The sequence below is a fragment of the Pteropus medius genome, unplaced genomic scaffold (genome assembly GCF_902729225.1).
Source record: "Pteropus medius unplaced genomic scaffold, Ma_sr-lr_union100, whole genome shotgun sequence".
Taxonomy (NCBI): domain Eukaryota; kingdom Metazoa; phylum Chordata; class Mammalia; order Chiroptera; family Pteropodidae; genus Pteropus; species Pteropus medius.
Genome location: NW_024345601.1, coordinates 16,474,302 through 16,495,719, shown reverse-complemented (window position 1 = coordinate 16,495,719; position 21,418 = coordinate 16,474,302). Strand labels below are relative to the sequence as shown.

Sequence of the window (21,418 nt, the reverse complement as noted above, 5' to 3'; positions counted from 1 at the left end):
AATGAATGATAAAGGAACTAAACAGCAGATAATAAGAGGGACATGGAAGGATAAAATGCCTCGATTATCTGCCAATTTTTTATATATAACTTTATTATAGTTAACTCAAAATTTAACTATATGTTTTTTAAAGTATAAATTCTGTGCAGGATTTATTTTTTCAACACATGTATACTGAACTGGTATCCTCACTTTAAAAATGATTATCCTCACTTTGCAAGCCAGAAAACAAAGGTACAGAAGTGAAATAATTTTCCTATGCTGACTAGTGTAAATGGAGGAGCCAGCATACATTTTATTTCCAGAGCCAGCGCTTTAAAGAAATTGTAAAAAGATCAGTGGGTCTGGGGTGGTGGGGTTGAGAGAGAGGCACAAAATGAGGCTGGAAGCTTGGTTGTGAAAAGGTGGGAGAAAGTGAAGCCAGAGAGGCAAAATAAGATGGATAATGCTTAGCATGTGTAATAAAAGTGATTCAGCAAAGGCAGAGAATTAGAAGATACAGGTAGCAGACGGGATAATCAATACTGAAGGTTCTGAGAACTTAAGATGGGGTGGGGCACCTTCCAAGGGGGAAAGGGATGAGCATGGTACAGATAAGGTGAATTAAGATTGATGTTGGTAAGTTAGAGGTAGTCAATATATCATGTGTATCAGCCTATTGCGCTGCTTCACTTGTGCATATTACCTTTAACTGAATTCTGTGATATACCTGAAAGAACAACCACATACAGTTTAGAAATGCTCATGGAATTCATCTGGGAGGATGAACAACTGAAGAGGATGGGACAGGAGGCTGGGTATTTGGGAATCTTAAGGGAGAAAGTTATCACTGCATAGTTAACAAGAGGAATGGAAACAGAATGAAAACGACTTGGCACGGTCTCAAACCTGGCTCTAGGAGAAGGCATAGCAAGAAATATAAACTAAGCCATAGGAAAGGGAATTGGACCGAGAGAGACATAACCTCCTACAGCTCAATTACCTTAAAGGAAATGAAAACCTGCTATCTATAATATTAGTGATAGCATCACATTTAGAGAATATAAACTTTTTAAAGAGGTTTTTTTATGCAATAACTTTTCATATCACTGAATTGTAGCATTCTAAAGCTGAAAGATCTTTATATACTATTATTGTCCATTTAATAGAAGAGAAAACTGAGACCCATAGAGGTTAAGTGATTCATCTAAGATCTGAAACACAGATCTTTAGTGGCCAGGTCCAAACTTGAATCGCAGGTTAACTCATAGTTTTTTCTACCACAAGATGCTATGGTAGAAAACTTTCAACAGCTCATTAAACTGTTTTTGCAAGGCCCGTACATATAATTGAAGATTGCCATCATGCCTGATCCTTGTCTTTCCAAACATTTTTCCTCTTAATTTATTCACCTATTCTTATGTCATATTTTTTAGATTCTTTACTTTCCTAGTGACTCTCTTCTGAGTCGTTGGCGTTTAACCTATATTCCTCTTCAAGTATCTAATTTAGATTGTCAGTTACTTGGTCTGCAAAATATCTGTTACATGAAACCATCAACTTTATTTTGCTACTCAGTAAATATTTATGATATGGTGGGATAAATATTCTCAGAGTGAATATGCTATTTCCTTACTAACTTACATTTTAATTACCTTATTTTAGAAATTATATCAGGACATCCTTTTTAAATTTAAATTTTAACTTTAATTTTTTCTGTTTAGGAATTTTTTTTTTTTTTTTTTTTTAGGTGAGACAACCATTGGTTGACCTCACAGATTGCAAGGACCTTGCCAGCTTACAATCCCTTATTTTTTACACCTATGGCACGTGGTCTTTCTAGGTGGTCTCCCATCCAAGTACTAACCAGGCCCGACCCTGCTTAGCTTCCGAGATCAGATGGGATCAGGCTTGTTCAGGGTAGCATGGCTGTAGTGTTTAGGAATTTTTTCATAAAAACCTTTTAAAGTCTAAAAATTCAGGCCAAGTGACAGTTCATCATCATTCTCAGGATGTAAACAGACTGGCTCTTCCAGAGGAATTTCGAAGAACAAATGCATCAGTGACATTTCATACTTTTCTGAATTTCTATTTTCCCTCTTGGTGGGTTGAATCGATTTGCAGTTCATGTAAATATTTCCACCTTACATGGCAGTTACCTAACTCTGCCATCATCCTACCCATCTGAACTTTAAAAAACAAGAACTAAGGATTTCCAAATATAAGATATTTTGCATGGGTGTCCTTTGATAAGTCTGCTTAATAATCAATAGAATGAAGAAGCTTATCCATGTATGCACTCAGGAATCATTACAACAGACCTACTACCTGCCAGGAACTGGGAGATACCATTCTAACTCTAACCTTCTTCCATTCTATTTTCTTCCTGCTCTCCTGTTAAATGTTAGCCACTAATGTAAATTTCCAAAAACGCACTCTTGGGACAAAGCAATTATTCCTCTTGTAAGCCAGACTACCAGTTTGCAACCTCTGCTCTAAGGAGAACAATGTGTCATTGGTCCCTGGGCCTCCACATTTCCCCGCCTGCTACCACTGCCGTTTTTACCCGAGCTCTGAAGACATTTGAGAGCTCTGGGGCTGTTAAGGGGAAGAAGAACAAAAGGACTTGGGACCTTATTTAGCTAAGTTGCATTACCTCAACTCTTATACTTTTTGAAGGGGAGAAGTGTTAAATAAATAAAAGTGTATTTTCCTCTGAGAAACACTTTTTGGGATATATTTATGTCAAAATGATAACAGCTTAATTTGCTTTCAAGAACTGGCCTTATTTGTCTATTGAAATTAGTTATAGCATGTCTTTGAGATTTTATAAGTCAGCCTTTTTACTTGTGCTTTTGCTTCCTAAAATTATGAGAGTTGTGGATACTTGCATCTTCCACAGATGCAGCAAACTTTAACATGTAGAAACTCACGGTTTTGTAGATGAATGGATTTGGAACTTTTTCTTCCAAGGTCAAAGTACTTGCTTTTTTCTGAATTAAACTTAGTTCCCAAGATTATAAATCTAGAGTCAATTTCTGTGGCCAGTGCTTGTGTCAGTCAAGAGAAACTTTCTGACAGTGTTTTTGTAGAAAAATAGAAGGAAAAGCAGGGGTAGTTGGCAGTTGTAAGCAAGACCTAATGCATTTTCTGGAAAGACAAGAATATTACAAGTGCTCCAATAAAAATTTCTAGTTACTTATGTCATCTCCCCATAACATTGTTTAAATGTTTAATGTAGATCTTTTTCAAATACATATAAAACAGAAAAGGAATAATATGATGAACTTTTATGTACCCGTCAGCTTTGATAGTTACTAACCCAAGTAGATCCTCCGAGCCCTGTCCCCCAATGGATATTTTTTAAAGCAAATCACAAACTTTTAAATACTGTGTATGTTTGTATCTTAGTTATATGGAAGCGTAGTCATCGATTATAACTGGATGCAGCCTTTGGGAACAATGTTGAAAATGACGCTTGGGGTCTCATTTACAGGGAAGTAGGAGCTTTGTAGTAGTTGTGATCAACCAAAGTAAAGAAGACTTCTATGCTAATAGATTAGTTGGAGAAAGTGTCTGTCGGTGCCTTTATGTTTTTTTTTTTCTAGTCTTTAAATTATTTATTGGTAGCACAGCAATTTATTCATATATATGTGCAAGCGTATCTCTGAAGATTGAAAAAATAAGGTAATAAATGTTTTTACTCTACTTTAAATTCCATTTGAATTTACATCCAGTTCAGTCTTTTCCAGGCCAGAAATGTTTATTGAATTCTTACTTTGACTAGAGACTGTTAAATGATTTACATGCTTTAAATTATTTAATCCTCTTAATCTTTTGAGACATATACTGTTGCCTTGGTTTTGCTAATGAAGAAACTGGGCTCAGTGAATTTAAGTTTTCTCAGTCAGAAAATGGCAGAACCTTTATTTGAAGAGTTTTAACTTCAGAACTAATTTCTTTTCACTATACCCTAGTCTGGTCAGTGTAAGTACAATATCTTCAGTTTAAAGCTCATGGTTTTAGACCCATATTTGTAGTACTAAACTATAATACCATAATATTGTAATATTAATATTGATTATATTTATCTATAGCAAAAGCCTATATTATGAACTTGTCATCAAACCTAATTTGTAGACATTCTGTTTACCACTTATTTGGGAATTATGAACAGGAACTATTCCTGGTGTGGAGATTGTTCTCTCTGATCTTGCAAGTGATTCTTTCTCTAGACTCAGGTAGTTTGCTGACAGGCATGCCCCAATCAGTCCTTGGCTAAAGAGGGGCCCCTTTGTAGGTCTCAGAGCTCTGTCTGGGCAGTGCTTTCTTCTTTAGTACCCTGCCCTGTGAAATTTAATTTTCTTGGTTCCCCCAGACTCCCAGCACCATCTCCTCAACTTAGGTAAACTGTGGAGACTATCAGGCGCTGCCTGGGTTCCTCTTGAAAGCTCTCTGCAGGCTGTAAGCTTTGGCACTTTTAGAGCTCACATCGTTTGGTTTCTGTTTTTCAGGGATCACTACCCCTTGTTGCCTCATATCCAGTGTCTTAACAACCATTGCTTAATTATTTTGTAGTTGTGGGGGTTATTTTAGGTAGGAAGATAAGTCTCTGTTACTCTATCTTGGCTAGAATGCTTTCTGTAATTTAAAGAATAATATAAAAGCAACAGGAGAAGGTTCTGAAGTTTTATTGCCTTAGTGTAAGTGGTGGCTCTTCCATTTACTAGCTGTTTGACTTGGAGCAAGTTACTTAAGCTCTCTGGGCCTCAACTTCTTTTTTTAAAAAATTTTTATTTTTTATTAATATTTTTTCAATTATAGCTGATACACAATATTACATTAGTTTTGGGTGTACAACATAGTGATTAGACATTTATATAATTTAGGAAGAAATCATGCTGATAAGCCTAGTGCCCATCTGACACCATGCATAGTTATTTCAATGTTACTGACTATATTCTGTATGTTTTACTTTACATACCTATGACTGTTTTTATAACTGGCAACTTGTACATCTTAATCCTTTCCCTTTTTTTACCTATCCTCTAAACCCCCTCCCATCTGGCAACCATCAAATGTTCTTTTTATCTATGAGTTTATTTCTTGTTTTGTTTTGTTGTTTGTTTTGTTTTTCTAGATTCCACATAAAAGTGAAATCATATGGAGTTTGTCTTTCTCTGACTTCTTTACCTTAGCATAATACCCTCTGAGTCCATCAGGTTGTTGCAAATGTCAAGATTTCAGTCTTTTTATGGCCGAGTAATATTCCATTATATATATGTACCACTTTTTTCTTTCTCTGTTCATCAGTGGACCCTTAGGTAGCTTCTATGTCTTGGCTACTGTAAATAATGCTGCAATGAACATAGATGTGCACATGTCATTCGAATCAGTGTTTTGGATTTCTTTAGATAAATACCCAAAAATGGGACTGCTGAATCTTATGGTAGTTCTGTTTTTAATTTTTTGAGGACATGCCATACTCTTTTCCATAAAGGCTGTACCAATTTATAATCCCACCAATATACATGAGGATTCCCTTTCCTCCATATCCTTGCCAACAATTGTTTCTTGATTTATTGATGATAGTAATTTTGACAGGTGTGGGGCGATATCTCATAGTGATTTTAATTTGCATTTCTCTGATGATTAATGACATATGCCTCAACTTCTTAATCTATAAAAGCAAAATAATAATATTACCTGCACCATAGGGCATTTGTGAGGATTAAGACAGTTAGAACATGTGAAATGCTTCAAAAAGTGACTGGCTAAGAAAAGTGACTGGTATAGAAGCTTTCAATAAATGAGTTATTATTGTTATTATTATCATCCATCATAGAATATTTCTAATGCAAACAAACCTCAACTTTGGAATGAGGGAGACCTTTGTTTTAGTGTCAGTTCTACCTCTTATCATGGCCTTATTTAGCCTCTATTAATATCATTTTGCTCATTACAAAATGAGTAATAATAGCACCTCATTAAATAATTGTATGGATGAAATACAGTGATCTTTGGAAAGCGCTTGGCACAGTGCCTGGCACAGATTAGGTGCTCAGTGATTGTTCTTATTCCGATTACCCGTTGCTGCATAATAAACTACCACAAAGCTTAGAGGCTTAAAATAGCAATTGTTTTACTTTCTCCATGTTTCAGAGGTTTGGCTGGGCTCAGCTGAGAAGTTCTCATTTAGTGTTTCATGCAGTTGCAGTCAGAGAGTAGCAGGGCTGAAGTCGTTTTGAAGGCTTTCTCAGTCACATGTCTAGCAGTTGATTCAGGCTTTTGGCTGGGATCTCTACAATCCCTCGAAGCATGGTAACTAAAGCATTCAAGAAGGATTAGGCAGAAGTTGTATTTCCTTTTATGATAACCTTGGAAGTCACCCAGTGTCACTCTGGCTGTAGACATAGACGAACTATTTAAGAGGAGAGTCAATATCACCTTGCAAGACGAACATGTATAATGAGAGATATTGATGCAATCACTTTTATTTATTTATTTGTTTGTTTGTTTGTTTGTTTAAATTTATTTAAAAATTTTTTTGGGTGACATTGGTTAACGAAATCCAGTAAGTTTCAGGTGTACAATTGAACAGTAAGGCATATATGTATTGATGCAGTCACTTTTAGATAATACAGTTTTCTATAGTTTGCCATTATTCATGTGCATGTTTACATATATGCAAACATTTTACATAACATTTTAGTTCTCCCCAACACACAGACTTTATAGTTTTCTGTGTAGTTTTTGTAAGCTCTTTTGTCCATATCTAAGAGGTGTTATGGCCAACTGGTGGTGTTGGCATTCTTCTAGCTTCCAGTTGAGACCTTTAAATCATTAATTCTTTATTAGAATGCAAATCCATCTTTTGAGGCTAATGCCATTAATTCTTGCTATCATTTATGAACCCTTTAATCACTCCTCTGTGTTTACGCAGGGTGTGTGCATGAGGGTGTGGGGAGGTCTTAGGGGACCATCATAGAATTCTACCTACCATAAGCCCCTCGAGAAATTTTTTAGTTATTGTACTTTTCAATTCCAGAATTTCCATTTGGTTATTTTTTATAATTTCTATGTTTTTATTAAGATATCCAAATTGAATAATAGTCATCCTATTTTCCTTTAATTCTTTGTATGTATTTGTAATAGTTACATTGATTTCTTTATCTGCTAAATTCAACATCTAGTCCCACTTAGTTTTTATTAACTGATTTTTTTCCTCTTGTTTATTTGTATGTCTAGTAATTTTTGGTTGGAAACTGTATATTTTAGATAACATAACAGATCTGGATGCTGTTTTACATTCTTTGTTCCCCACAGTGTGCAGCCAATGATGTCTCTGATCAATGCAATGTTTTTATTCTTATTTTTTATTTTTTTAGTCTAGATTCTTAGGTGTTGTCCCTCTGTCTGTATAGCATAGTCATCAGCCAATGGTTTGGGTAGAGATTATGCTTTAACACCTTGAGCCCTTAAGGTTTCCACCTCCTGCCTAACAATTTATATGTAGATTGAGGTTCCCAAGCCTCTCTTAGTTTTCACTTTTAACCAAGCTCTGTAGTTTCTTAGTCAGCCAGAGACTGTGTGGAGAATTTATCTCAACCCTTTTATGATTCTCTTATTGCTAGGATGTCCCATTAAATTTCTGGTTTGTCCACTGCTAATCCCAGCTGGGATCACAATTTTGGATGTAGTAGAGCTTCACATTTTCTCTGCTCATTTTCATTTAAGTCCACCACTTTTTGTTTTTCACTTGTATTTTTTTGTTAATAGGGAAATACACTTTTAAGGTAGAATGCCAAAATGTTCTTACATAAGGCTGACATCTAGTGCTAATTCCAATATATTTGTCATACAATGAAAACTTTTAAAATGTTATTCCAGTATGTTATTTTATTTCTCCCTCTGTTACTTGACAAACTTGAAAAGCCATGTGAGTCCATCACCTTTAAAGGGCCAAGCCATGAGTTTTTTATCCTCCATCTCTAATTGAGTCTGACCCCTCTGGCAGCAAAGCTGCTGGTTTTCACTGCAACCCCATGATGGCAAAACTGGTCTTAGAGCAGTCAGATTCATAGAGACAGAAGATAGAATGGTGGTTGAGAGGGCCTGGGAGAGAGGGGAAATGGAGAGTGGTTGTTTAATGGGTATAGAGTTTCAGTTTTGTGAAATGAAGAGTTTTAGAGATTAGTTGCACAACAACAAGAATATACTCAACACTACTGAAATGTACACTTAAACTAGTACAATTAAATTGGTATATTTTATGTTATTTTATATGTGTATTTTACCACAATTAAAAAAAGTTAAAAAAAGAAACTACTATTCTTGCCAACAGAATTGGTGGGTGTGGGGTGCAGTGGGACCAACCTCAGGCAAAAGGCCATAGTCTTCTGCTGTTTTTTCTTGGAGCTTTAGTATGATTTTAAGAATAAATGTTCTCAATTTGTTTTCTGCATCAATCTACAACCCTGAAATGATTGTTGTTAAAATTCTGTGTAGTTTAATAATGTGTGTGTGTGTGTGTGTGTGTGTGTGTGTGAGAGAGAGAGAGAGAGAGAGAGAGAGAGAGAGAGAGTAGAGAGAGAGAGAGAGAGAGAAAGAAAGAAAGAGAAAGAGAGAGAAGAAATCACTGACCTCTTTATACCACCATAATTGGATGGTCATTTTCTTGGCTACTTCTTCATAGTGGCTTATGCAGGCTATTACTCATGGTTCCTTCTTTTAAATGATAGAGTGTCCTAGGGCATAGTCCTTGGATATTTCTTCTTTTTTTTCCTATGCCTTCCCTAGGAGATTTCATCAAGTTTCAACATTTAAAATGTCATCTACTTGCTGATGGCTCCCGAATATGTATCTCCAGACCAGATTTCTTATCTACTCTTCAGCTCTGTATATCCAACTGCTTATTTAACATCCTACTTAGATGTTTAATAGGTATCTCAAACTTAATAAAGCTAAAACCAAACTCCTGATATGTGCTGCCAGAAACTGGCTTCTCTCTCAGTCTATTTCATCTCAGTTATTGATATCTTCATTCTTCCATTTCCTCAGACCAAAGAGTTTGGGTTGATTCTTGACCCCTTTTCTTCATGCCATAAGTCCACTACATTAGAATATCCTGTCAAGTTTACCTTCAAAATATGTATAGAACTTCATACTCTTCCCACTATCCTCACTGCTACCCCTGCTTTCAAGCCACCATCATCTCTGTCTGACATTATTAAGCAGGCTTCCAACTGTTTTCTTCTAACTGACCTTTCCTTCTGTATGTGTTCTCAACAGAGCAGTTAGAATAATCCTGTTTAACATTAATGGGATCCTGTCACTCCTCTGCTCAGATTCTCCCAATCATGGTATCTTATCACAGAGTGAAAGCCAAAGTCCTTACTAAGACTGACTAGAGCCTACAGAATCTTGCTTCCCATAATCTTTCTAACTTCATAACCTCCTCCTCTCCCTCCCTCAGCTCACTTTGCTGCGCCAGACATACATCTGTCTCAGAACCTTTGTACTCATTTTCCCTTTGCCTGGAATGGCCTTCCCCAACCATGCTAACCCTCATGCCTTAGTTTCCTTACTTGTTTCAGGTCTTTATCCAAAATCCACTTTCTGTGTGAGGCCTTCCTTGGCCACCCGATCCATATTTCCATGCCTTCTTCCTTACTATTTCATTTTCCACTTTCTTGCTTTTTTAACCTTAGCACTAATCATTATCTAATATACTATACATTTAACTTATATCGTTTATTCTGTTCCCCTCACTAAGATTTTAGCCCCGTGACTGCAAACTGTTTGTTTGGGTTTTTTTGTACTTTACTGCCACCCTCGAACTAACACAGTTCCTAGCGCTTAAGCTTGCAATAAATTTGGGGTGTTTATAGTGAAAAGTGAAGAAAGGCATGAATTTCCAGATTAAAAGGTCTCCCTGAGTACCAAGTAGAATGAAGGAAACACATTCTTGTGAAATTTCAAAACATCAGGATTATATACGAGATCCCAAAAATCTTCTAGAGAAAAGAAACAAAAGTAGAATGTGAATACTATAAGACAGTGGGGCAATTTCATCAAAGTTTTGAAGAAAAATGAATTTTAACCTAAAATTCTATACCCAAGCAAACTATAGAAAACATGACGTCAAATTAAAGTCATTTTCACACTTGAATATATGTGCAGTCAAATGAAGAGATAAATGACTTATCACCTTGGTAGTTGAGACTTTTTATGTTAAAACAAGTGTGAGAAACAAGAGAGGATACAACGACCAATGAAAATGACCCAAAAGTTCAGTGAGTAAAAGTTCCAGATGACATTTATGCATCATGCAAGAGAAGCAATCAGACCATATTAAAGAAGGAATTCTGTTTTGTCCAAGAAGACTGGAATAAAAATCGATAAAGTAGAATTAATAACAGGCAGGATAATATTGGCACTATGGTTAAACAGACATTTTTTTTTTTTATCTCAGTAAAAACAAAAAAAGATGGCCAGAAAATCTAGTATAAAATAACTAGGTAAAAAAGTTAATGTCCAGATTAAAATAATACGATTTTGAGAAATTAATGGAATTAAAGAAAAAGAAACTTCTGACTTTGAGGTAGCATAGTAGAGAAAGAAATGCAACCTGAGCACACTTCTTGGTTCTGCTATGAACAGTATTCATTTAAACCCTAACATTGTATATGCTGTGTGTGTATTGATTATCATTTTTAAAAAAGAACTTTCTGTTCAAAGTATGGAAGTTTAATTATGATTATAGAATATAACCTATATTTTATCAACCTAAAAAATGTGAAAAATGAAAAAGTAAATGTAACATGTTAAGAAGAGCAGGCATGACTGCTACTACTAAAATCTTCATGTTATATAGTGGTTCTCAAACTTTGTTGGTATTAAAATCACCTGGAAAGCTTTCAAAATTTTGTTGCCCAAACTACATCATACTGATTAAATGAAAATCCTTGAGAGTAGGACCTAGGTATGAGCTTGTTTGTTTGTTTATTTGTTATTTTAAGTTTGTCAGGAGATTCCAGCATGTAATCAGATTTGGGATCCAGTAGTCTAAAGTTTTTGTAACTAGAACTAGAAGCTGAAATATATTCTCTAAAGTTACAAATGTGATGAATAGTGCAGTCATTCTTATAGCTACCTCATTGGGCAAAAGAAGGAGGAGGTGAAGTAGGAGGGTGCTTGTAGTGAGCTAAATTTTCCTTACTGGGAAGCCAAATCTTTTGTAGTGGGATGTGGTGACAAATCAAATTCAGCATTTTGTTTCAAAGTTAGTATGTTAGTCATTTTATTTTGCTTGCAGAGAGGAAATGCCGCTTGAGTCATGTTCCTAAGTTTGTGAGAATCTGTACTGTCTTTTTATATAGATTGAGTTAACTAGAGCTAGATCATAACTAGAGCTAGATCAGTGATGTCATTATGAATAACTTATCTGGATATTAAAATCAACTTACTAAAGCAAACATAGTTTACAGTTTTTAATGAATAGACACAGTTTTCTATAAAAGACATTTCAACAAATGTAGTTTGCTCCAGCAAAAATTTTAGACACCAGCTTAAGTGTTAATAGTCCTTAAAAAAATCAATAAAGTCACTTTTCTTTCTTAGCAAATAACTTAGGCAGAAGATGAACTTTTTGAATGCGAGGTACAAAATTATTATGGTTTTGTTTTAAATTTTATGGTAATAGAAATGTACATGTATTCCAGCCTTTTCCTTCTCTAATTGCCTCAGCTTTTATCACCCTTGGCTATGCATTAGAATCCCCTGGAAAGCTTTCGAAAATTAGTATTCTGTTTTTAAAATTTCTTCATTAACAACTGTTAACTGGAGCCTAGTGCCCAGATCTCAGAGATACTAGTCAGGCTAGAATGAAAGAATATGACTTTATGATTCTCTCTTTCCACAGATGTCAATAGATAATATCTGGAATTGAAGAGTAATGAAATTGTAAAATAAGCATATTACCTAAGATTATTAAGGTTGCCTTTCAGGAGTTCTATTGGGACTGGGGGTAAAGAGGGATGAAGGTGGGGACAATTGCTCTTCATTATAAGCTCTGCTATGTGCTTTTTAAAAAATAAAAACTATGTTCATGAACTACATTGATTTAAAAAAATGGATGGAAAAATATTATTCCCTTACATTTTTAAATAATAAAATGTTTATTATGAGAATTATTTATGAGATTTAATAAATATTTTAAATGTTTATGAGAATCAAAATTTATAAAATCAATAAATTAGGATGTCATTTTGTTTTAAAAATAATTCTAAACTTTTAAAAAAAGATCTTTTCAGGAAGTTTCTTACCGATTTTTTAAAGTAAGCTTTCTACTAAAGTATGTCATGTGTACAGATGCCCTCATCGTAAGTGAACAGCTCTGTGAATTTTTTGCAAAAGGAACACTCCTGTGTGACCATCATCTAGGTCAAGAATTACATTGCCCAAAGGCAATGTAAATAAATTACATTTATTTATCCATTCCAGGAAGTTCAGAGTGCACTGCCTTCAGTCACTGTCCTCTCCTCCTCCAACCACGGTTCTGACTTTCAAAACTATTGACTAGTTTTTTGTTTTGTTTTGTTTCTGAACATTATATAAGTGGAATTGTACATTACACTCATTTGTCTTTGGCTTCCTTCCCTGAACAGCATGTTCGTGAAATTTATCCTGTCATATTGTATAGCTGTAGTTTGCTCATTCTCCTTGTTGTGTGGAATTCTGTTTTAAGGATATGCCACAATTTATTTATCCGTTCTACTATTGATAGACATTCATGTTGTTTCCGATTTTAGTCTGTTATGAAGGGTACTGCTGTGAAGATTCTTGTGGGTAGCTTTTCTGTTTGTAGATTTCGCTAAAATAAGTTTAGGAATTATTGCCAAGGAAATTGTATTTGGGTATTAAATTATTATGAAAATAAGCATGAAATTAGCTTTTCATATACAAAAGTCTTGTGTGTGTTTTTCAGACTGTATATGTAACGTACCCTTCTGTCATTCAGCTTCTTTATGGGTAGTGAAGCTTGAACTAATTTGTATTCTACCTTTTGAACAAAGAAATAGTTTGACCTATGAAGTACACTTGATATTAAATGGCAATACAGGTTGGTGATAGTAAAGCTCTGGGTATGTATAAATTAAGCTACGTCTTCTTAGGTTTCCCAGCAGCCTGGAGAATAATAATCAAAGGGTCAAGAGTAACAGATTTTGATTCTGGTGTCTGAATTGTAAGGCAAACTCTGTCCCCTTAACTCTTCACTTCTAGCCCTGTGTTTGAGGTGTGCTGGTACACTGTTTAAGTTGGTGGACTGTGTTCTTGTCGTTAGCTCCTAAACTGCCCCTCCAGTTGCCCACAAACCAGTATTTCAGAACATGCCATCTAATCCTGGCTTTACTGTCTAATCCTAGTTTTATTCTAATTTACCTCTTTAGAGTTTGTCCCATTCTGTCTTCTCTTTGTTTACTCATAACCTTCCTATTTCGCAGCTGTTTGACTTTGTGCCCCTCACCAAGGGTGTCTCCAAATAAACAAACAGGCAAGGGACTCATATCCACTTGTCAATGTTTGGGCGTTAACATGTTTTCTCCTGACTGGGGTTGTTGCCCCTGATTGGTTTTCCTCCAGAAATTTTCTTTGTTTGCCAAATTCATCTAGTGTTTTAAATTTGAGCTTGAGAATTTTAAACTTCCCGCACAGGGAACCTATTGAGGGTGTTCTCTGAAAGGGAAAGGTCTGTGAGTCCCATCTTGGATCTACTGTTCATTTAACTCTGGTTTATGACAAGATCTTCAATCACAGGGGATTCATTTCTCCTTAACCACACAGAATAACCTCTGATCTGCCTCAATTTACCTAGACCTGACATAATTCTAGTCCAGGGTACATAGGTTAGACTGTCAGCCCTGGCACTTGATAGGGTCTCCCCAACTGTAAAATATGCAGACTCTACTGTTTGACTCCAGGATTTCTCCTTGGAGCGTGGGAGAAGTAAGCACTTTATTTTAGCTTGGCCTTTCCAGAGGCACAAACTCCTAATGCCACGTAGCTATGGCTGTTTGCAATCAGGGAGCATTTGCCCCTGGTACATGTGAAACAATGAAGTAGGACGTTGTTGCCTGCTTCTGTAATAGGAAGTCGCCCTCTTATTGAAGGCATAGCCCTTCAACTCCAGCTCTCAACATTTCATTTGCTCCTTTTTGGCCTTGGTTAAGGTGTTCAGATAAGACTTTCCGGCTTTTCAGGTGGGCTAACTGAAGCCTGGTGGAAGGGAAGGGATAGAAGAATAGTTGATTTAAAGGTTAAGATCTACCTCAATGCCCAGTGTTAACCATCCATGAAAATACCTGGTATCCATAAATGTTATCAGCCCAGATTGTCAGCTACTTTTACCTCTTAAAACTACAAAATTTACCAAACTTTAGATCCATGCTTTCTTAATTGTTAGAAAAGCATTTGTATATAATCTCCTTTTACTCTCATTTTTAGATTTAGGTTTGATGTTAAGTGCTTATCTTGACTTAAAATTTCAGAACAAAAAAAGCAATATCATTTTACAACTTTTTGAGAGCATTAAAAATCCCCATTTTCACATAAATGTTTTTTATATTTGAGTGAATATTTATTTAAAAAATTTCTCTAGAAATACTTGCATTGTAATTTTTTTTATTATGGTCTATTTGAGATTCTTTTGACAGTTAAAAAAATCCCAGTTGTGTAATTGAGAGATGCTCATATGTGCTATTTTTGTGTCCTTGACTTCCTGATAGCTTCTTATTTCTTCATTCTAACATCCTCCTGTTGCTTTTTTAATCTTAAGGCACAAAGACTATCTCATCTTAAAAATAATACTTGAGTATACACAACATGCTGACATTCATTAGCTTCATAAATAATCTCAATAATTTGAATCTCACTGACATCTTTAGTACAACAATGGTTATTTATTAAAATACTTTTTTATAGACAGATTTATTGAAGTGTAATTTACATATAGTAAAATTCACCCTTTTAAAGTGTGCAATTAGATGTGTCTGGACAAAGTTATACAGTTGCGTAATCATCCAAATCAAGATGGAGAAGACTTACATCACTCTAGGAGGTTCCCTTGTGCCTCTAGGTAATCAGTCCCCTCCCTTAACCTCTAACTCTTGACAACAACTGATCTGAATTCAGTCCCTATAGATTGGTTTTTTTTTCTAGACTGCCATATAAATGGAATCATACAATAGGCAGCATTTTATGTCTGGCTTCTTTCTCTAACATAAAACTTTTGAGACTGATTTATTTGTTGAATATATCATTTCTTTTTATTGATGACTAATATACCATTGTATAGATGTACCAAAATTTGCTTAGCCATTCACCTGTTGGTGGACACTTTGGATTGTTTAAAGTTTTTCTTGGTTTTGGATAAAGCTACTATAAACATTCACATGCAGGTCTCTGTGAGGACATGTTTTTCTTTCTCATGTAAATACTTAGGAGTGGGATTGCTGGGATGTGTGGTAAATGTATGTTTAACTTTGTAAGAGACTACTGTTCTGTTTTTTAAAGTGGGTACATAGTTTTCATTTTTACCAGCAAATATGTGAGGATTCTAGTCACTCTGCATCCTTGCCAACATTTGGCATTACAAATCTTTTTAATTTTAGCCATTCTCATAGGTATATGTAATGGTATCTTATTATGGTTTTAATTTACAGTTCTCAGATGACTAATAGTGTTGAGCACATTTTGTGTGCTTACCGGCCACCTGTACATTTATATTGGTGGTGTGTCTATTCAGATCTTTTGCCCATTAAAAAATTGGATTATCTTCTTCTTATTGAACTGTATGAGTTATTTATATATTCTGAATAAAAGTCTTTTATCACCTCTTACATATTCTCCTAGCTGTGGCTTGTCTTAGCAGTGTATTTTTAAGAACAGATGTTAATTTTGATGAAGTCCAATTTATCAATTTTTTTAATACTCTGTGCTTTTTGAGTCTTATCTAAGAAAAAGCCTAATCCGAGGTCACAAAGAGTTTTTCCTATCTTCCTTTGCACAAATTCAATAGTTTTATCTCTTCCATAAGTTCTATAATCCATTTTAACTCCACTTTTGTATATAGTGTGAGACATAGGTTGAGGGTTTTGTTTCTTTTCATCACATGTCCATTTGTTCTGATATCATTTGTTGCAGACTGTTCTTTCCCCATCCAATTACCTTGGTACCTTTGTCTCAAATCAATTGACTGTAAATGTATGAGTGTATTTCTTGACTCTATTTTGTTCAGTTGATCCATATATCTGTCCTAATGCAAATACCACATTATTTTCATTATTGTAGCTCTATTGCAAGTCTTGAAATTTGGTTTATTCTTATTATGAGAGAATTAGTATTGAGCTGGAGTTTTACTTTCTATAGCTTCTTCCCATTGGTCCTATGTATGTCCTCTAGAATAAGATTATCTCATACTTTATATGACAGACTTTCATCTATTAAATAAATGTTTGCACATTTTAATTTGGACTAAGTCTCCATAAGCTCTAGATTTTTTCATCTAGGACATTTTTGTCTTTTTATCCTCAGAACTTATCACATTCTAGGAGCTTCATAAATATTTGTTGATGGAGTTGAATTGAGCTCTCTAGAATAATTGTTCATTAAAGTCCTTAAAGCAGGTTACTTGAATTCAACAAATGTAGCAAAAAAGCACAATTCCTGTAATATTCATGCCATTAAGAACCAGAGTTCTTTTAATGAAGAAATGAATACTTTTGGTCTATTGCATCATAACTGGTTTGTTTTTACATACTGGAAAAGTCTTGATTTTATTTCTAATTTTACTTTCAAAGTTTTATGTGTACATTGTTTAATAAGTCAGTAGCTCTTAAGGCTCTTTATTAAAAACAGCCATCTCCTGGTATCCCCCAACCTTCCTCTCTACAGTTTCAAATTCTCCAGAGCTATCACTTTCAACTCTTTAATTCTTTGGCTATTCATACCATATCTCTTAATAATGTGCTTATGTTACAACCTTTTCCCCTCCAGTTTTAGTAAGTATCCATTGGGTTATTTTCATACTTTGTGCTAGGTACTGGTTGGGCCAATTCAGTATGGAAACTTGTTCCTTTTATTTGGGGAATTTTAAAAGAATTATTAATATTAATGTTATTTATATATCCTCCCTGTTTCTCTTTTTTTCTTTCCACATAATTTATATATTGGATGTCTTGAATTGGTCAAATAACATTTTCATCTCTTTTTTACCTTTTTTTCAACCCGTTATCTTTTTGGCCTCCTTTGTGAGAATTTTCTTCAACTTTATCTTCCAGTTCTTCTAATGAGCTTTTAATCTCTGCTATTATATTTTTAATTTCCAAGAACTCTATTTTGTTCTCTGAGTATTTCTTCTTATTAGTATTCTGTTCTAGCTTCATGATTGAGGTTTCTTCTCTGAGGATATTAATGAAACTTTTCTTGAGTTCTTTTCTCTTTAATATTCACTGTTTTCTTTACCTTGATTTCTTTCTGTGTGTTTTGAATTATCTTTCATATTATTACCTGTTCTTAAATGTCTAGTGATCCATCTTTGCCTATTTATACACTTTATTTCACCCTCTCCAGAGGATAGACTGAAACTTTTGCTAGGATGTGGTAGGACATTGTATCAATTATGAGATCTGGGAGTCTTGTTTCATAAACTTTTAACTCATCAACATGTTTGTTGGGAAAACTGGATATGCATATGCAAAATAATGAAACTGGATCCATATCTTACACGATATACAAAAATCAATTCAAAACAGATTAAAGATTTAAACATAAGATCTGAAACTAAAACTCCTAGAAAAAAACAGGGGGTGACCTTCTGGACATTGGTTACGGCGATGATTTTTTGGATTTGACAGCAAAAACAAAAAAAATAAGTGGGGCTACAGCAAAGGAAAAAGTGTTCAATAGAAGAAACAAATCAACAAAATGAAAAGACAACCTACAGATGGGAGAAAACATTTGCAAAACATATCCAGTAAGGGGTTAATATCCAAAATATATAAAGAACACATATAACTCAATAGCAAAACAAACAAATAAAGAAAACAAATACTTGATGATCATAAAAAAAAAATGGGCACAGGACTTGAATAGACATTTTTCCAAAGAAGATGTACAAATAGCCAACAGATATATGAAAAGGTGCTCGACATCACTAATCTTCAAGGGACTACAAATCAAAATCACATTGAGATATCACCTTATACCTGTTAGTACAGCTGTTATCAAAAAATCAAAAGGTAACATGTATTGAGGATATGGACTGTTGGTGGCAATGTAAATTGGTACAGCCATTATGAAAAACAGTATAGAGTTTCTTCAAAAAATGAAAAATATATCTACCACATTGAAGAGGAATTTGCACTCAAAAGGCTAATTAGCTTTTCATTCTGCTTCTGTAGATATGCTTGCTGCATAGGCCATACTCGAAATTAACTAAAGACTCATCCTCCCTTTTTCTTGTTCTAAGCAACAAATGTAACTGCCTGAACCCCATAGCAACTCCTGCACTTTGTAACCATCTGAGGACAAATTAACTAATCAGCTCATGCCAAATAAGCCCTATTTAAGCAAAGTTGCAACTGAGCTTCAGAGTGCCAGCTCCTCTGGCACTGCTTCTGTAATAAACCTGAGTTCTCCATCTCTCTGAGTGCTGCTTGGTTTCCCCGGGTCTGATTTTTTGCACCATTTCTGCGATAATATGATCCAGCAATCCACCTCTGGGTATATAGACAAAGGAAATGAGATCACTACCTGGAAGAGATATTTCCACTCCCATCTTTATTGTAGCATTATTCACAATAGCCAAAATAAGATAGCTGTCTCGTGATAGGTGAATAGATAAAGTAAACTGTGTATGTATACCACACACACACACACACACGCGCGCGCGCACATGCATGCACATACATACGAATATTATTCAGCCTTTAAAAAGAAGTTAGTTCTGCCAAATGGCAACATTGATAAACCTGGAGGACATTATGGTAAGTGAAATAAGCCAGACACAAAAATCAAATACTGCATGATCTCACTTATACGTGGAATCTGAAAAAAAGGTTGAACTCATAGTAACAGTAAATTGGTGGTTATCAGGGGTTTGGTGGGAGGAAAGGGGAGATGGAGGTCAAAGTATACAGATTTTCATTTATAAGATGAATAAGTTCTGGAGACCTAATGTACAGCATGTAATTAATAATAACATATTGGTCTAGTTGAAATTTTCCAAGAGAGTAGATCTCAAGTGTTCTTACCATATACACAAAAAAAATGGTAACTATGAGAGGTGATGGGTATATTAACTTGATTCTGGTAATCATTTCACAATGTATTTGTACCTCAAAACAACACATTATATATCTGAAACATATAATTTTTATTTGTCAGTCATACCTTAATAATATTGAAAAAAAGAAATGCAGTGTTTTTAAACTCCAGCCTCAGATAACATTAGGTTTTTAATGGTACATTCAACAGGTGACATTAAATATGCAATCAACTAAAGTTCACAGTTTTAAAATATGTACCATGTAGTGGGAAACATGACCACAGACTCAAGGTTTAGAGTAGCATTTACTCACTAAGCTGCACCCAAGAAGGAATGAGAGTGAAGACATATAAACTGTAGTTGGTTGATTATAGCACCTCAGTTCCTAGACTGGCTTTTTATAGACATTTGATTTGTGTTCTTAAAGGAAAAGCATATGAGATTAGTGGATTATTTTTAAGCACCTTAAGCATCATTTTAAGCATCATTAAGATGATGTCAAAATGTTATAAAAATATTACATGGCTAATATTTTGTGTTGTTCACTTATAATTGAGTTGCAGTTTCAGTGCTATTTGTAAAGGATGTTGATAATATGCTTTTGAAAGAGAAGGATCTCAGTATTTGGCCAGCAGGATTGAAACATAAGATTCTATCAGTTTGAGACTACCTTTTCTCTAATTCGCTATCTCCGTGACATTGTAGCTCTATGTGCGAGATATGATTTTTTTAACAGGCAATGCAAAACTTATTTTGTATTTTCTCAATTCTGAGTTTATAACAATTCTGTTTTTATACTCAAGCATAGCACTTTGAACTTATTCCTATAAAGTTACATCTTTTGGTATGGGCTCTGTGTGTTCAGTCTTCTGATAAATATACATTTTGTTTCTTCATCCAATCTTAATAGAATGGTTTTATTTATCATACCAAACTGATAACTCTTTAGCATGATACCAGAAACTTCCTTTAGGTCACTAATTCTTAAGAAGTTATTCATGGATATATTCTAAAACAGGGATTGGCAAACTTTTTCTATAAAAACCCAAATAGTAAATATTTTAGAAATTGCATGCCATACAGTCTCTATTACTACTATTCAACTCTGTTCTTATTGCACAAACAGCCATTAACAGTATGCAAATGAATGAGCAGGGCTATGTTCTAATAAAAATTATAGTAGTCCCTCCTTATCTGTGAGGTATGTTCTAAGACCCCCCCAGTGGATGCCTGAAATCCAGGTAGTACAAATCCTATATACTATGTTTTTTTTCCTGTACATACATATAACGTTTAATTTATAAATTAGGCACAGTAAAAGATGAACAGCAAATAATAAAATAATTATAACAATATACTGTAATAAAGATTACGTGACTGTAGTCTCTCTTCCTTTCTCTCTCTCTTTCTCTCTCTCTCTATTATTGTAACCATCCCGTACTTGATGTGAATGGCTTGGTGTCACTTGTTTCAGGGAATCCCTTGCTGAAGACTTCCTATAGGTTCAATGTTTTCTAAGGCAACATGTCATAAATCAGAGCATGCTTTCTGTTCATGTTTTCACCCGCAAATATAATGCCTTTTCCGTCTTAACTAAACAGTTACCATGCACTGTAGCTATAACTTTCAGTTTGAGGTGCAACAGCAAAACTAGCAATTACTAGCATGAATTTCTTTTTCCTTCTTCCTAATTTCATGGGTAGAACATTTATTCTTACTGTAGATCTTAGAACATCAGTAAGTGATTTTTTTTCTTTCCTTATTAAGTCGAGAACTTTTTTCTCGCAAAAGGAAACACTTTACAAAGGCTTCTCTTTGGCATGTCTGAATTACCAGCATTACTGCTCATGTGCTTTGGGGCCATTATAAAGTCACATAAAGGCTACTTGAACACAAACCCCACGATGCTGCCATAGTCCTTGATCTGCTAATAGAGAGGGCTAAGTAACTAATGGGCAGGGAACATACACTGTGCAGATATGCTGGACAAAGGGATGAGTCACTTTAAGGCAGGATGGAGTGGAACGACAGTGAGTTTTCCTCATACTACTCAGAATGATACACAATTATAAGAAATTATTTATTTCTGAAAATTTCAACTAAATATTTTTG

General features: G+C 34.7%; 1 protein-coding gene and 1 pseudogene across 6 annotated transcripts in view; one reads left to right on the top strand and one right to left on the bottom strand.

Annotated features, from left to right (window-relative positions):
- The window catches only part of ZRANB3 (zinc finger RANBP2-type containing 3), a 279,275-nt gene that overhangs the window by 40,347 nt on the left and 217,510 nt on the right, over positions 1-21,418 (top strand). The gene's annotated exons all lie outside the window — the stretch shown is intronic.
- LOC120612043 (uncharacterized) lies at positions 1,798-1,916 on the bottom strand (annotated as a pseudogene).